Below are 13,349 nucleotides of genomic sequence, written 5' to 3' on the forward strand. Positions count from 1 at the left end.
CAATGGATACTGCTTGTAAAAATCAAAAAGAAAAACAAACATACCACTCCACTCAGGACTCAGGCATGTGGTGCACATACATACCCACAGGTGGAAAACAGATAGGGACTACACATCTTGAAGACCCTCCAGTTACAGGTAAGTGACCTCCATTACTACTACTATTTTGTGATGGCATCTTACTTTTCATTCAGCCAAGATGCTGTAAATGTAAGGAGTAAACAGAGCATATGCTGAAAATATTAAATAATTTTTAAATTGAAAAAATGTCAAGTGGTATTAACACAAATTAGGATTTGTTTAAAATGCTGTACATTTTTTTTCTTCAGTGTTTAACTGTATCTTGGTTTCCACACAAGCAAAACCAAACTGTGAATTGTGCAGAGCTTTGTATCAAACTTGCCTTAACAGAATGGAATATTAATAAGAATATTTTTCAGGTCATGGGAGTCAACGCTGTTGTCATTTTAATCTGCCCAGAAAAGATTATGGAAACATCACAGTGACTGGGAGATTCCTCTTTTCCCCCTGTCTCTTCCTTCTCAAATATTCTGAATGCTTTTAAGCATCAGGCCTTCTGACTTGCATCACAATTTCCAAACAGCTGAATCCACTTGCAAGTGAAACTGACAGTGCTGTATCATAATCCCAGGAAGGACAAAGACTGTTTTAAATGTTTCACAACACACCCACAGACAGCCCAGAGATTGCGTAATTTAGTACGTGCTGTTGCTGTAGTAACTTCGTTGGTTGCTACCAGAACAAGGCATAGGCATGACCGTCCTCAATAGATTTACCATGTTGGAAATGGAGGGTGTTTTTAAAGAAATTGGGTAACTTCTGTAGATGCTGTGTCATTTCTCTTTACAGTATGTTGGTACTTCTCTGTATGCATATCCCCAGAGACAGACAGGCGCACACAGCTCCCACACCCCCATATTTAGTTTGAACTCTCAAGTCTGTACAAACTTAGTTACAGGATTTAAACACTTATGTTTTCAGAAATGTACACAATGAAATTCTTTTAATCAGCATGTGCATTGGTCTATCCTTACCCTGTAATTTACCCTTACACCTTACCTTATAATTGGCAGGTTTAAAACAGAAATTGTTAAAGATATTGTGCCAGATGCTCATCTGGAGAAAATGGAAATCAGTTGAGGATCTGGACCATTGTTTCCTCATTGTGTATGAAGATATTATAATGTTGTACAGGTTTTTTGGAGGGGTGGTATTGCCTGACTAGTTTGCAAAATAGCTGCTGTTCTCACAATATTTCAACTTTAAAGAAAGAGGAGGTGAGCTAAAGTGGACCAGCATTGGTCTGTATACTATCTTAGGCCACTGTAAACATTAAAACTAGGGTATTTTTACATGAGTGCATCAGCAGCTAATTGGTGTACTTCCCCATCCCCCCACCGCCCAATATTTTTTTGTTCTGTTTCTGTATAAGTGGTATTTCATACAACTCTCTGAACCTGGTTAATCATAGTGCTGATTAACTGACTTCATATATTAAAAAGTGGGGCGAGTAAAGCTTCACTTAAGATCAAGCATCTGAGAATAGGTTTGGGTTTACATAAGGGTAACAAAGGAGGAAATGACTGTGATAGTACAGCAATGAGTGACTGTTCATCTCTTTAGCAAATGAAAATATTCTTTTCTGTGTTGTGCTTCAACCATTTGGCTGTGCTTGGGATTCTCATATTATTGGGTCCTACCAAATTCACTGTCCATTTTGGTCAATTTCGTGGTCGTAGGATTTTGAAAATAGTATATTTCATTATTTCAGATATTTAAATCTGAAATTTCACAATGTTGTAGCTGTAGGGGTTCAGATACAAAAGGTGGCTGTGGGGGACAGTGCAAAGTTATTGTAGGGGGGGTGATTGTGGTATTGCCATCCTTACTTCTGCGCTGCCTTCAGAGCTGGGTACCTGGAGAGTAGCAGTGCAGGCCAGGCATCCAGCTCTGAAGGCAGCACCCTGCCAGCAGCAGTGCAGAAGTAAGGATGGCATGGTATCGTATTTTCACCAATACTTCTGTGCTGCTGCTGGCAGGATGCTGCCTTCAGAGCTGGATGCCTGGCCTGCACTGCTACTCTCCAGGTACCCAGCTCTGAAGGCAGCGCAGAAGTAAGGATGGCAATACCACAACCCCCCTACAATATCCTGGCAATCCCCTGTTTGAGAAATGCTGGTCTCCTCCGTGAAATCTGGACTTTTGTGACTTTTACCCTACACTATACAGATTTCACGGAGGAGACCAGATTTCATGGTCTGTGACGTGTTTTTCACAGCCGTGAATTTGGTAGGGCCCTACTCATATAGTATCTAGGCTGTTGTGATATTACTCTTCTCTGTTAAGATGTACCCCAATCATATTAATTAATTTATAATGCAACCTTATAGATCCTGTGTGCTCCTAAGAGATGCATGTGCTCCAAATGTGTATTAGCATAATTTTCTTCTGTAATAACACTAAGCAAATCTTCAAAACTGTAGACGCAGTGAATATTCCAATATCTGGTTACCATTAGCTCAGATCATTACTATGTAATTTATTATTCTGCACCTAACTGTGAGAATCTACCCAGACATTCACAAATGCTCCTCTAAGGGCTACATATCAATGGCTTGTAACTCGTTGTCTGGGCAAGATGTGTTGGGACGTTTCAGTGAATGATTCTGGGAAACAACATAAATGCAAATTCATTGGTCATTTACTTTCTCTCCTACAAAAGAGGTGTTGGGATGAGGTAACTGGATGACTAAACCCTATCAATTCTTTTACTTCATCAGATGTGTTGAGATGAGTTTTATTAATACGGATGTGAATTAGTTTCTCACTTGATGTACTTACTAACAGTGTTCTACTCCTCAGTCTGCACTATCTTGCCTTCAAATTGTCTGAAAACTGAAGGGTTTCAGAGTAGCAGCCGTGTTAGTCTGTGTTCACAAAAAGAAAAGGAGTACTTGTGGCACCTTAGAGACTAACAAATTTATTAGAGCATAAGCTTTCGTGAGCTACAGCTCACTTCATCATGCATCCGATGAAGTGAGCTGTAGCTCATGAAAGCTTATGCTCTAATAAATTTGTTAGTCTCTAAGGTGCCACAAGTACTCCTTTTCTTTTTGTGAAAACTGAAGGGATTTAGTGAAGCAGTACTATTATAACACAGCTTGGGAAATCTCTCCTTACATTATGCATTTGCACAGCTTTGTTTAAGTTTAGGGTCTAAGCTGCTAGTTTATTTCTGATTTGTTTAGCACTGAACAGAATTCTTTTTCTAATGGTTGCTCATTCCCAGATAATTTGTCTTGTTGATTCACCTCTGCAATAGTCTGGCCTACAGCTAGGAAACCTACCCATAATGTGTACATTTTTAAAATGAAACCGTTTTTAAAAAAAGTATGAACTACAAAATTTTTTTTTTTTCATACACTGACTCATGTATGGCTTTTGATGTTCATGTGTTAACATGAACCAATCTTTGAAATAAAAATAATTGTGCTGCCAACACATGGAGGTTTCTCTCTCTGGATAATCATAAAATACATAATAAAGAACTAATGGTAGCAATATTGCACTCGTTTAAAACAGACTATTATATTAAGGGTCTGATTGTTAAAGGTGCTCAGGATTCTAAGTTCCACGGCCTTCAATGTAAATAAGGACCTGATGCATGACTCCCATTAACTTCAGTTGGCTTTGAAACAAGGCCCCAAGTCTGAAGGAACTACCAGGGGAAAGGTCATAAGGTGACCTGGCTGAATTCCCCTATATTTTGCTATGTTGGTAGTTCAGGATGCTTAAAGTATTGGAGTACTTTGTTTTGCTGTATTCTCAATTCCGGTGGAGACACTATTGGGTAGGGATTGGGCTAAATAAGTGGAGGAACAAAGGAAGGCATTTCAAATAGTGGGATGCAGATTAGGGCAGCAGAATGTTTGGGAAGAAAAGAAATAGTTATATAATCAAAACGATTGCAGAAATGGAACAAAGACGACACGGACTGAATTTAAACTGTGTCACTTTGCTGGTTGTTGCATCTATTTCTCTCATTCCTCATTCTTTTCTTTTGAAGCTCTTGAGGGCACGGAACCATCTCATTCTCTGTGTGAATCTCTTTAATATGGTAATGAATGAATGGATCTTTGTTTTTTATATCATCTGAAAGATATTTCCTTAAGTACAGTGTGCTTTGTCATTGTGCAGGTGTGTTGGTTCAATGCTAATCCACAGGGAAGAGAGCCACCTGTTGAATCACCAATATCATTTCCTTCTTTCAGTTCCTGGGATTTACTTGGACTTTCCCTCCAAACCCTAATCTGGCTTCTTACTTTATAAAATATGGCAACGTAGCAAGGTTTAGTGTAGCTGCATGTTTATTACTACAGACATTTCCTGTTGGATTCTCTCTTTTGTGTTCAGTCTTTTCAGCATCAGCACTTTTCTCTGTGGTTGTCTCCTTTGTTATCTTGGTTAGCGTTCTCCTGCCTTGATGGAATGTTGTTATTCAGTTCACAGGTCTTGATCTGCAGCTGCTTCTACATCTGTGTTTGTGAGGTGCATTTGTGGTGATGCATCAACCACATGCATCTCTTAAACACGAGAGAGAGAGAGGAACATAATCTGTGCTCCCCATTTCCCACAAACATGAGCAAGAATGTTTCTTCCATGACCAAACCTCATGTGAAGATGCTGGTATGGGGAGCATGTCTTTCCTCTGCCCCTGCTGACCTAGGTGGGACCTGGCAGATGGATATCTAGAGATTGTGTTTTAAAGTTAAACATGGAGGGGTGGGTAACCTGCTTTGTTATGTTTGTTTTGTGTGTAGTGGTTTTTGCACATTGTCATTCTATTCCTAAATCCAAATCTTGAAATGTAGAGAGTGCAGTTTTCTCCATGCAAACTTAAAAAAAAAATCTTTGCCACCTTATCAATCACAATCTTCCTTTTGTCTATTGAGAATGTTGTAGCATTGGCCAGTCAGAAGGCTAGTGACTTAAATTTTCATGCTGAGTGTTGGCCAGTTAGCACACACAAGACAGTCAGCTGGCCATCTAAGGATCTGCCACAGCTTTGAGGAGCTGGTTGAGCTTTGTTTTACTAGTGAGGAACCATCAGAGATTTCCTTTGCTCCCTTGGCATTATATGCAAATAATGTGGCTTAAAGGTAGGGAAGATCATCAGCTAAGTAGTATGTTAGAGCATGCATTGAAGAACATACTTATATTTGTAAATTTCTTTGAATACAAACATATTATCTCTAATGCAATGTATGAATGATGTATTTTTATTTAATACCTCTCACATCCTTTAAAAAAACACCTTGCATTATTTTACCTGTTTGAAGAGGCTCTTTTGGCATTTGGTTTCATATAATTTTTTAATATAAAATATTCTCCTGATGTATAGTGTACTCATTTTAAAGGTTCTGAAACTTGGACTCTTTTTCAGTTGAAATCTATGGAAATAAGTGCATTTTAGGAAAGGATTATTTAAACTAACTGGTGATACCCTGGTTTGAAAGTGAAAAATAAATCTGTCTTTAGTTACTTTGGAAAATGAGATTTGAGTCTGTATTTTCACTAGATGTACACACACTTTATCTCGTGTGTGTGTGTGTGTGTGTGTGTGTGTGTGTGTGTGTGTGTGTGTGAGGACTGCAAGATTTAAAGACATCAGCTATTCTGACCTCCTTTTCAAATTAGGTAGGGTATGGTTGATACTGCAGGGATTCATTTTTTATTTCATCTTGTGACAGAGAAGAAAATGAATTGCTTCAGAGAAACAGATTTGCTCAAGCTAAATGTAATGAATAAACCTGATAAATTAGTATTTGACATTTTGAGAGACTGGCATACTCAGCCCCTCTCAGGATGTATGTGTATAACAGTGATCATCTACTTTTGGTCAGTAAAGTGAACAGAATGGTAACATTTTTTTATTACATGAGTTTACTACTGCAATGGAATGGTTTAGCAAATTGAATGGGATTAATAGATTGTCTATGGGACTTAGTTGGGTAAAGTCCAGAGGAATTGATTTGTCTTGTTTTCCAGGAAACGAGACTTGTAAATCTCATGTCTATTGTACTTGAAACTGGGTGTATTAAATACACAATGCTGTATGAACTAGGCAGTCATGGGAGACTTGAAATAAGTTCCAGTATCTGTGGCTGCTCCATTTTAATGCTAACATTTTGTGAAGGTTTAAAACAGCTGAACTTGGCATCTTGTTGGCTCCAATGCTGTAAACAGCTACACACAAGTAACCTCTAAAGTTACTCACATGCAAATATCTGCAGCGTTGGGATTTAAGTAAATAAAATACGCTCTCTCTCTCTCTCCAGGTTGCCCCAGGTTTGATTTGTGTCCAGTTTTCTGTGAAACTAATTGTAAGTGACTTGTGAAGTGAAAACATGAAAGGAAGTAAAGATACCAACCAGTAGGAATTACATAGTTAAAATATTTCTTTAGAAAGCTAATCAGGTCAATTAGAAATCTGCTCATGAGACTGTCTTTTGTAGAGCATTAACGTGTTTATTAATGTGGTGATGTTTTTATATAATGGTGAATTGTGTGTCTCTGATTCTGAATCTCGCTGTGTTCATGCAGCATCCACATGATACTGGTCTGTATGCTTAGGAACTACTTTTCTTAAAACTTTGTAACAGTTGTGCATAGAACATCAGAATATATGTTAATCTAATATAATTACACTGTTCAGGCTTCAGAGTGGTAGCCGTGTTAGTCTGTATCAGCAGAAAGAATGAGGACTATTTGTGGCACCTTAGAGACTAACAAAATTATTTGAGCATAAGCTTTCGTTGGCTAAAGCCCACGTCATCAGATGCATGCAGTGAAAGCTTATGCTCAAATAAATTTGTTAGTCTCTAAGGTGTCACAAGTACTCCTTGTTCTTTCTACAGTTCAGGTTTGTGTTCTGATCCTCAGTTGGCAACATATTTAACAACCTTCAAAAGGCTTCTTTAAATAAAGCCTTTGGTCTGGAACTGTTATTAAAGTGTGTGTATTATACAGCTATATTTTATATTTAAAGAAATAGTCCAGCCTTCAATGTAAAGCACTGAAAGACTGAAATATTCTGCAGGATAGTGGGGGTTTATTAAATAAAGTATAGAGTGCTAATGTAACATAGTTTGGTTTGTCAGGTTCTGCTCCTTACGCCCTCTTGCAAAATGAAAAAGTAGCAGTAGTGCCATCTGCTGGGCAGTATTCTTCCCAAAACATTTTTTTATAATCTAATTTTTCCCATTTTCAGAACTCAAGTAATTGTTCACACTGCAATGCAAGCTGATCAGTAAAAAAATCATTTTTATATCTTTATCTATCTATCTTATATCTCCGGATATCTTAATACTTCCCTTACACGAATAAAAGTTAATAATGTTTGGTGTGGGGGGAGGGGAGGGGAGTATAGATGTAATCTACTTAGCAATGTGTCACCCTCACATATAGGTTGTATCTTGGCTTTTATTCTCCTTGCTCTTCTTAAGACATTTGCTTACCGCACACACACTGTGTGTGTGTGTGTATGTGTGTACGCGCATGCGCGGTAAGGGAAAATAGTTTACTTTATGTAATGACCCATCCACTCCCAGTCTCTATTCAAGCCTAAGTTAATTGTATCCAGTTTGCAAATTAATTCCAATTCAGCAGTCTCTCGTTGGAGTTCTTTTTGTTGAAGGATAGCCACTCTCAGGTCTGTAATCGTGTGACCAGAGAGATTGAAGTGTTCTCCAACTGTTTTTTGAATGTTATAATTCTTGACGTCTGATTTGTGTCCATTTATTCTTTTACGTAGAGACTGTCCAGTTTTACCAATGTACATGGCAGAGGGGTATTGCTGGCACATGATGGCATATATCACATTGGTAGATGCACAGGTGAACGAGCCTCTGATAGTGTGGCTGATGTGATTAGGCCCTATGATGGTGTCCCCTGAATAGATATGTGGACAGAGTTGGCAACGGACTTTGTTGCAAGGATAGGTTCCTGGGTTAGTGGTTCTGTTGTGTGGTGTGTGGTTGCTGGTGAGTATTTGCTTCAGGTTGGGGGGCTGTCTGTAAGCAAAGACTGGCCTGTGTCCCAAGATCTGTGAGAGTTATGGGTCGTCCTTCAGGATAGGTTGTAGATCCTTGATGATGTGTTGGAGAGGTTTTAGTTGGGGGCTGAAGGTGATGGCTAGTGGCGTTCTGTTATTTTCTTTGTTGGGCCTGTCCTGTAGCAGGTGACTTCTGGGTACTCTTCTGGCTCTGTCAATCTATTTCTTCACTTCAGCAGGTGGGTATTGTAGTTGTAAGAATGCATGATAGAGATCTTGCAGGTGTTTGTCTCTGTCTGAGGGGTTGGAGCAAATGCGGTTATACATTGAGCTTGGCTGTAGACAATGGATCGTGTGGTGTGATCTGGATGAAAGCTAGAGGCATGTAGGTAGGAATAGCGGTCAGTAGGTTTCCGATATAGGGTGGTGTTTATGTGACCATCGCTTATTAGCACCGTAGTGTCCAGGAAGTGGATCTCTTGTGTGGACTGGTCCAGGCTGAGGTTGATGGTGGGATGGAAATTGTTGAAATTAAGGTGGAATTCCTCAAGGGCTTCTTTTCCATGGGTCCAGATGATGAAAATGTCGTCAATGTAGCCTAAGTAGATTAGGGGCATTAGGGGACGAGAGCTGAGGAAGCGTTGTTTTAAGTCAGCCATGAAAATGTTGGCATGCTGTGGGGCCATGCGGGTACCCATCGCAGTGCTGCTGATTTGAAGGTATACATTGTCCCCAAATGTGAAATAGTTATGGGTGAGGACAAAGTCACAAAGTTCAGCCACCAGGTTAGCTGTGACATTATCGGGGATACTGTTCCTGATGGCTTGTAGTCCATCTTTGTGTGGAATGTTGGTGTAGAGGGCTTCTACATCTGCGGGGGGACATAAATTCTGTGCATGTGTGGCGGCGCAGAATTCCCCCAGGAGTAACTAAAGGATCTTATAATGAACATCCGGTGTGTCTCTCTGGGAAGGAAGCCAGTCTTTGTAGCCAGTCATATCTGGTAGAGAAGACTAACCTACTCATAGTCGCCCTGCAGCCTAGGTGTACACAACAAAAACAAACTCTTTCCCCCTATTCATTTCCTTCTTCTCCGAATAATGTATCTAATGAGTGCATTGTTACAAGTAATACCTTCTTGATACCCAGAGGTAATAAGTTTACATCATGGAATTTGATTTTCTTTGTTTTGATTTATACAGGCACACGTCACTGATGGTCATAAAATTAAGTTAATAGATTTGTCTTCCTAGCTTCAGTGAATTCCATTCACTACTGAAAAGTAGTCAGCTCTCAGGAGAAACGGAGAATAATGAACTGCACACAGCAATACTAACCTGCCATGTAGGACAGGAGGTGGAGATTACCTGTTCCAAGCAAAAGCACAGGGGAAATATAAGTTGTTTTAATGTCTTGTCTCGTTCTGAATTTGGCTGCAATTCTGGGGCTAATACTATTACTCTTTGGGGTAACGGGATCTTCAGAGATCACGTGCTTCTGGATATCTAGACTTAATTCAAAAAGAGTGCTCCTTCAGAAACACAGTGCTCCTGAACATCCTGCTGAACTTTTAATGATCTCTTGGAATGTTTTCCCTGTGAAGCATTAGATTCTTTACTATGTATGTTTTGGGTTGAGGCCTCTGTTTCCTTTTCTGTCATGTTTCTATATTTTTACAGCTTCACAAAAAACTTTTTTCCTCAGTAAGTTGTCGGAATCTTTTCTGCTCTAGTTTCCGCATAGCGTCTGAGGTATTTTTTGTGGCGGATGGACTATTTAATGCTCGTAGTGTGTTTGGATGTATATTGATGCATTTACTCTGCCACAGTAAAACAGAGCTTTTGTTATGCATTGTCATGTAGCAGAACCATTTGTTTATCACAGGACTGCTGCTTATGTGATGTAGTTGTTTTTTTTTGTTTAACTTTATGCTTTTTAAAAAAAGTAATGGTATTCCTAACATGATTCAGCCCTTAATTGTTGCTACAAAAGCTGGAAGTAAGAGATCTTCTCCAAGGCCAGTACTGCTGTTCTTGTTCCTTGCAACTCAGAAAGGTAAGGGCAGGATTTTCCTTCTGTGCACTTGCTTGCAGTCTGGCAGAAACACTAAGGTGTACTGGGGTCACATGATTGATAAACTGTATTTTCAAAAGGATCCTAAGTACTAGTCTACTGGCTGTGAAGAAATGGGAAGATGTATATTTAGGGTGACCATATTTCCCAAAGTGATGGCCCAAGCTGCTTGCCTTAGCCCTGCCTGCCCCCATGCAAGGCTGGGGTTGTCGCTCGCCCGACCTGTCCCCTGCACAAGGCTATTGCTGCTCGCCTGAGCCCTGCCTGCCCGCCCCTCTGCGTGGGGCTGGCATTGCTGCTTGCCCATCCTCATGTTCCTCTGCAATACACCTCACTTTTTTTTTTTTTTTTTTAAACAAAAGTGGACATTTGTCCCATTGGCAAGACCAAACTGATCAAGTCGGCAAGAGCAAACGGGGAAAAATGCCCACTTTTGCCAAAAAGATCAGGACAGCCGGGACAGGGCTTAAAAATGAGACTGTCCTGGCCAAAACGGGATGTATGGTCACCCTATGTATCTTTCATATTTTTCTAATCTTTATTTGTTCTGCAAACTATAAAAATATCAAGTGACACTATCTGAGAATAGATAGATGCTCTCACTGAGAAGGGAATGTAAAGAGGGGCTCTGATCTGTTAACTTTTGTCACATACTTTACTGTGAGGTGTATAGCAGATAAAAACCTTGCATCACTGAAGCTTCAGATTGACTTGTTCTTACTCTTCTTAATAAAGGGAAGAAAAATCATAAGGGCATCTTTACACAAGCACTTACTGTGCTTGAAGCTGCGGTGTACATCTACAGCGCTATAGCCTCCTGCACACTAACTGGCCATGTGGACCCTGCTGCTGTGCACTAAAAGTTCCCTAGTGCTCACATTGATGTACTGTGGCATAGCTCAAATTTAATTGTTAATCGTTGATGTGGCTGAAATCAGAAATCTGAGTCTAAAGGGAGCTTCTGCTATGACATGATTTAAAAAAAAATCTTCTTAACTAGCTTAGAAAAACAAAACAAAGCCAAGTTTAAAAACAACTAGAACATTTTAAAAAATAATTTCACAAGCACTTTAAAAATCCAATTTTCAGTGTTAGTCTTAACTTTGAATTATTTCACTACTCTCTTTGTGTCACAGTTTAGTGGAGTTTTTTTAAATATGTTATGAAGAAAGATTCTGGCTAATTTGTCACAATGGTAATAAGGACTCCTGAGAATGTGGAAACAATGTTCAACACTTAAACCTATTGCATAACATTAATGCTGGCTGGCCTATAGTGAGAATGAGTGGTTCAGCTTGTGTACTATACTTGCCTCCCAAAGGTATTGTAGTGATAGATTAGTATGAGTTTGTACCTTGCTTTGAGAATTTATAGTTCTATGCGTGTTGCATATTTATAATACACCACTTCTTGGAATGTTTACCATCTTGAAAGCATGACTAACTTAATAAACCATGTTCTTTAAAATTTAGGAGACAATTGCAGTTTCAGACAAATCTTGATCTTCAAAAATGAAGCAAAAAGAAAAACAAGTTTTGTGTTGGTATTTCTTTCTTTCCACTTTTCCTCTCCCCAACTTCTAGGTTGTAAAGAAAGTTTTTTTTTTCTGCTCTATTGCGGGGGGGGGGGGAAGGTAGGTCTTCTCAGAATAGGATTGGTCACTGTAAGGTTATAGCAGCATCAGAATGGAACGCTTCAGTTGCTATGATCTTTAGAACCTGGAGCAGGGGATGCTTTCATCACCGATGCATGTGAATTTGGGGTGCTGAGTAGCTTGAACCCTTTCTTTATAAGACATTTAGGAGGAGAACTAATCAATCCTTGTCAGACATCGACTAAGAAAGATGCCCCATAAAAAGGGTTGGACATGCTACATCTTATCGTCATTTTTTTTCCGAAATGGCAGAAAACAGTTGGAGCCCCCTACACTTTATAAATCTATCTAGATATCCAAGATGCATCTTTTACTGTGATTTTTTTTTTAAAGTTCTAGATTACCCACTACAGCCTGTCCTAGGCCTTAACTGCAAAAATCAGAGGCACTGAAATATTCTAGCATAGTGCTGCAGTAACTCCACTGCCTTTTTTTCCAGTGATTACTATCCTGTGATCAACAGAGCAGAACAAATAGTATGTCACATGAATGTGGAGCACTTGAAAATAAAATCTGCCTTCTAATTTTTTCTTAAAAAAACAAGATTACCCTTTATTTTATAGGGCTGTCCTAAATTTTAAGGGTAGGGTTTTGGGTTTAAAAACCATTTGAGTGGTAGCAAGCATGCCTTCTAAATGCTGGGCAGGGTAAATAAGAAAACTAATTAGAAAAGTAACTCAAGGAGTATTCTTAAACTGAAGAAGAGAATACAGTTATCTTTTGATGTTTTGAATGCATAAGCCCACTACCTTACAGAACAGTTTGTTCATGAGGGAGGAGGGAAGAAGAGGTACTGAAATAACTTGAGATCTACTGGTGAAAAGCATTATATAAGAGCGAGGTATTATTGTAACTCTTTATTTTAAAGTAAATTGATACAGATTTTTGTTGCCCTTTAGACTATTGATTATGGTGTCTCATCCCTTTCCCTCGGCTGTCATCCTCTTTCCCGGCTTCTTGACTCTTTCTAGCTTAGATTCTCCATGAAATAGGCTGAGCTAAAAACAGGGTGTGCTGGTTATTTAAAATAATTGTGCCTTTTCAGTGCACCCAACTTGAGCCATGTTCTTGCAGCTGGCACCAATAGGGAGGCCCCTGAGCCTGAACCAGAGACTCATTGACTTCAGTAGGGTTCCACCCAGGCCCCACAGGATTAGGAGTGTGTAGTCATCTTTCCTATGCTGTTGGAGAAAGGTGTTCCATCTTCAGTTTTTTGAGGTGTGTTTAATCATTTGTTGTATGCTGCTGGAAGGCTTGAATTTATGTGCCTCAAGGAAATATTAATCTATCACTTCCAGTTGTTTCAAAGCCTTTATTTTAAAATCCTATTTAGATGTGAAGAAGTGAGATGGTCACTCGATTACAGATCTAAAAGTCGCAATTCTTCAACAAAAAACCTTCAAAACCAGACTCCAACAAGAGACTGCTGAATTGGAATAAATTTGCAAACTGGACACCATTAAATTAGGCTTGAATAAAGACTGGGAGTGGATGTGTCATTACACTAAGTAAAACTATTTCCCCATGTTTATTTCCTTTCCCTACTGT

At 39.2% G+C, this 13,349-nt stretch overlaps 1 protein-coding gene across 4 annotated transcripts in view; it reads left to right on the forward strand.

The window, feature by feature from the left end:
* Positions 1-13,349, forward strand: part of PFKFB4 (6-phosphofructo-2-kinase/fructose-2,6-biphosphatase 4) — a 102,141-nt gene that overhangs the window by 26,817 nt on the left and 61,975 nt on the right. The gene's annotated exons all lie outside the window — the stretch shown is intronic.

This window comes from Dermochelys coriacea, chromosome 7 (genome assembly GCF_009764565.3).
Source record: "Dermochelys coriacea isolate rDerCor1 chromosome 7, rDerCor1.pri.v4, whole genome shotgun sequence".
NCBI classification, from domain to species: Eukaryota; Metazoa; Chordata; order Testudines; family Dermochelyidae; genus Dermochelys; species Dermochelys coriacea.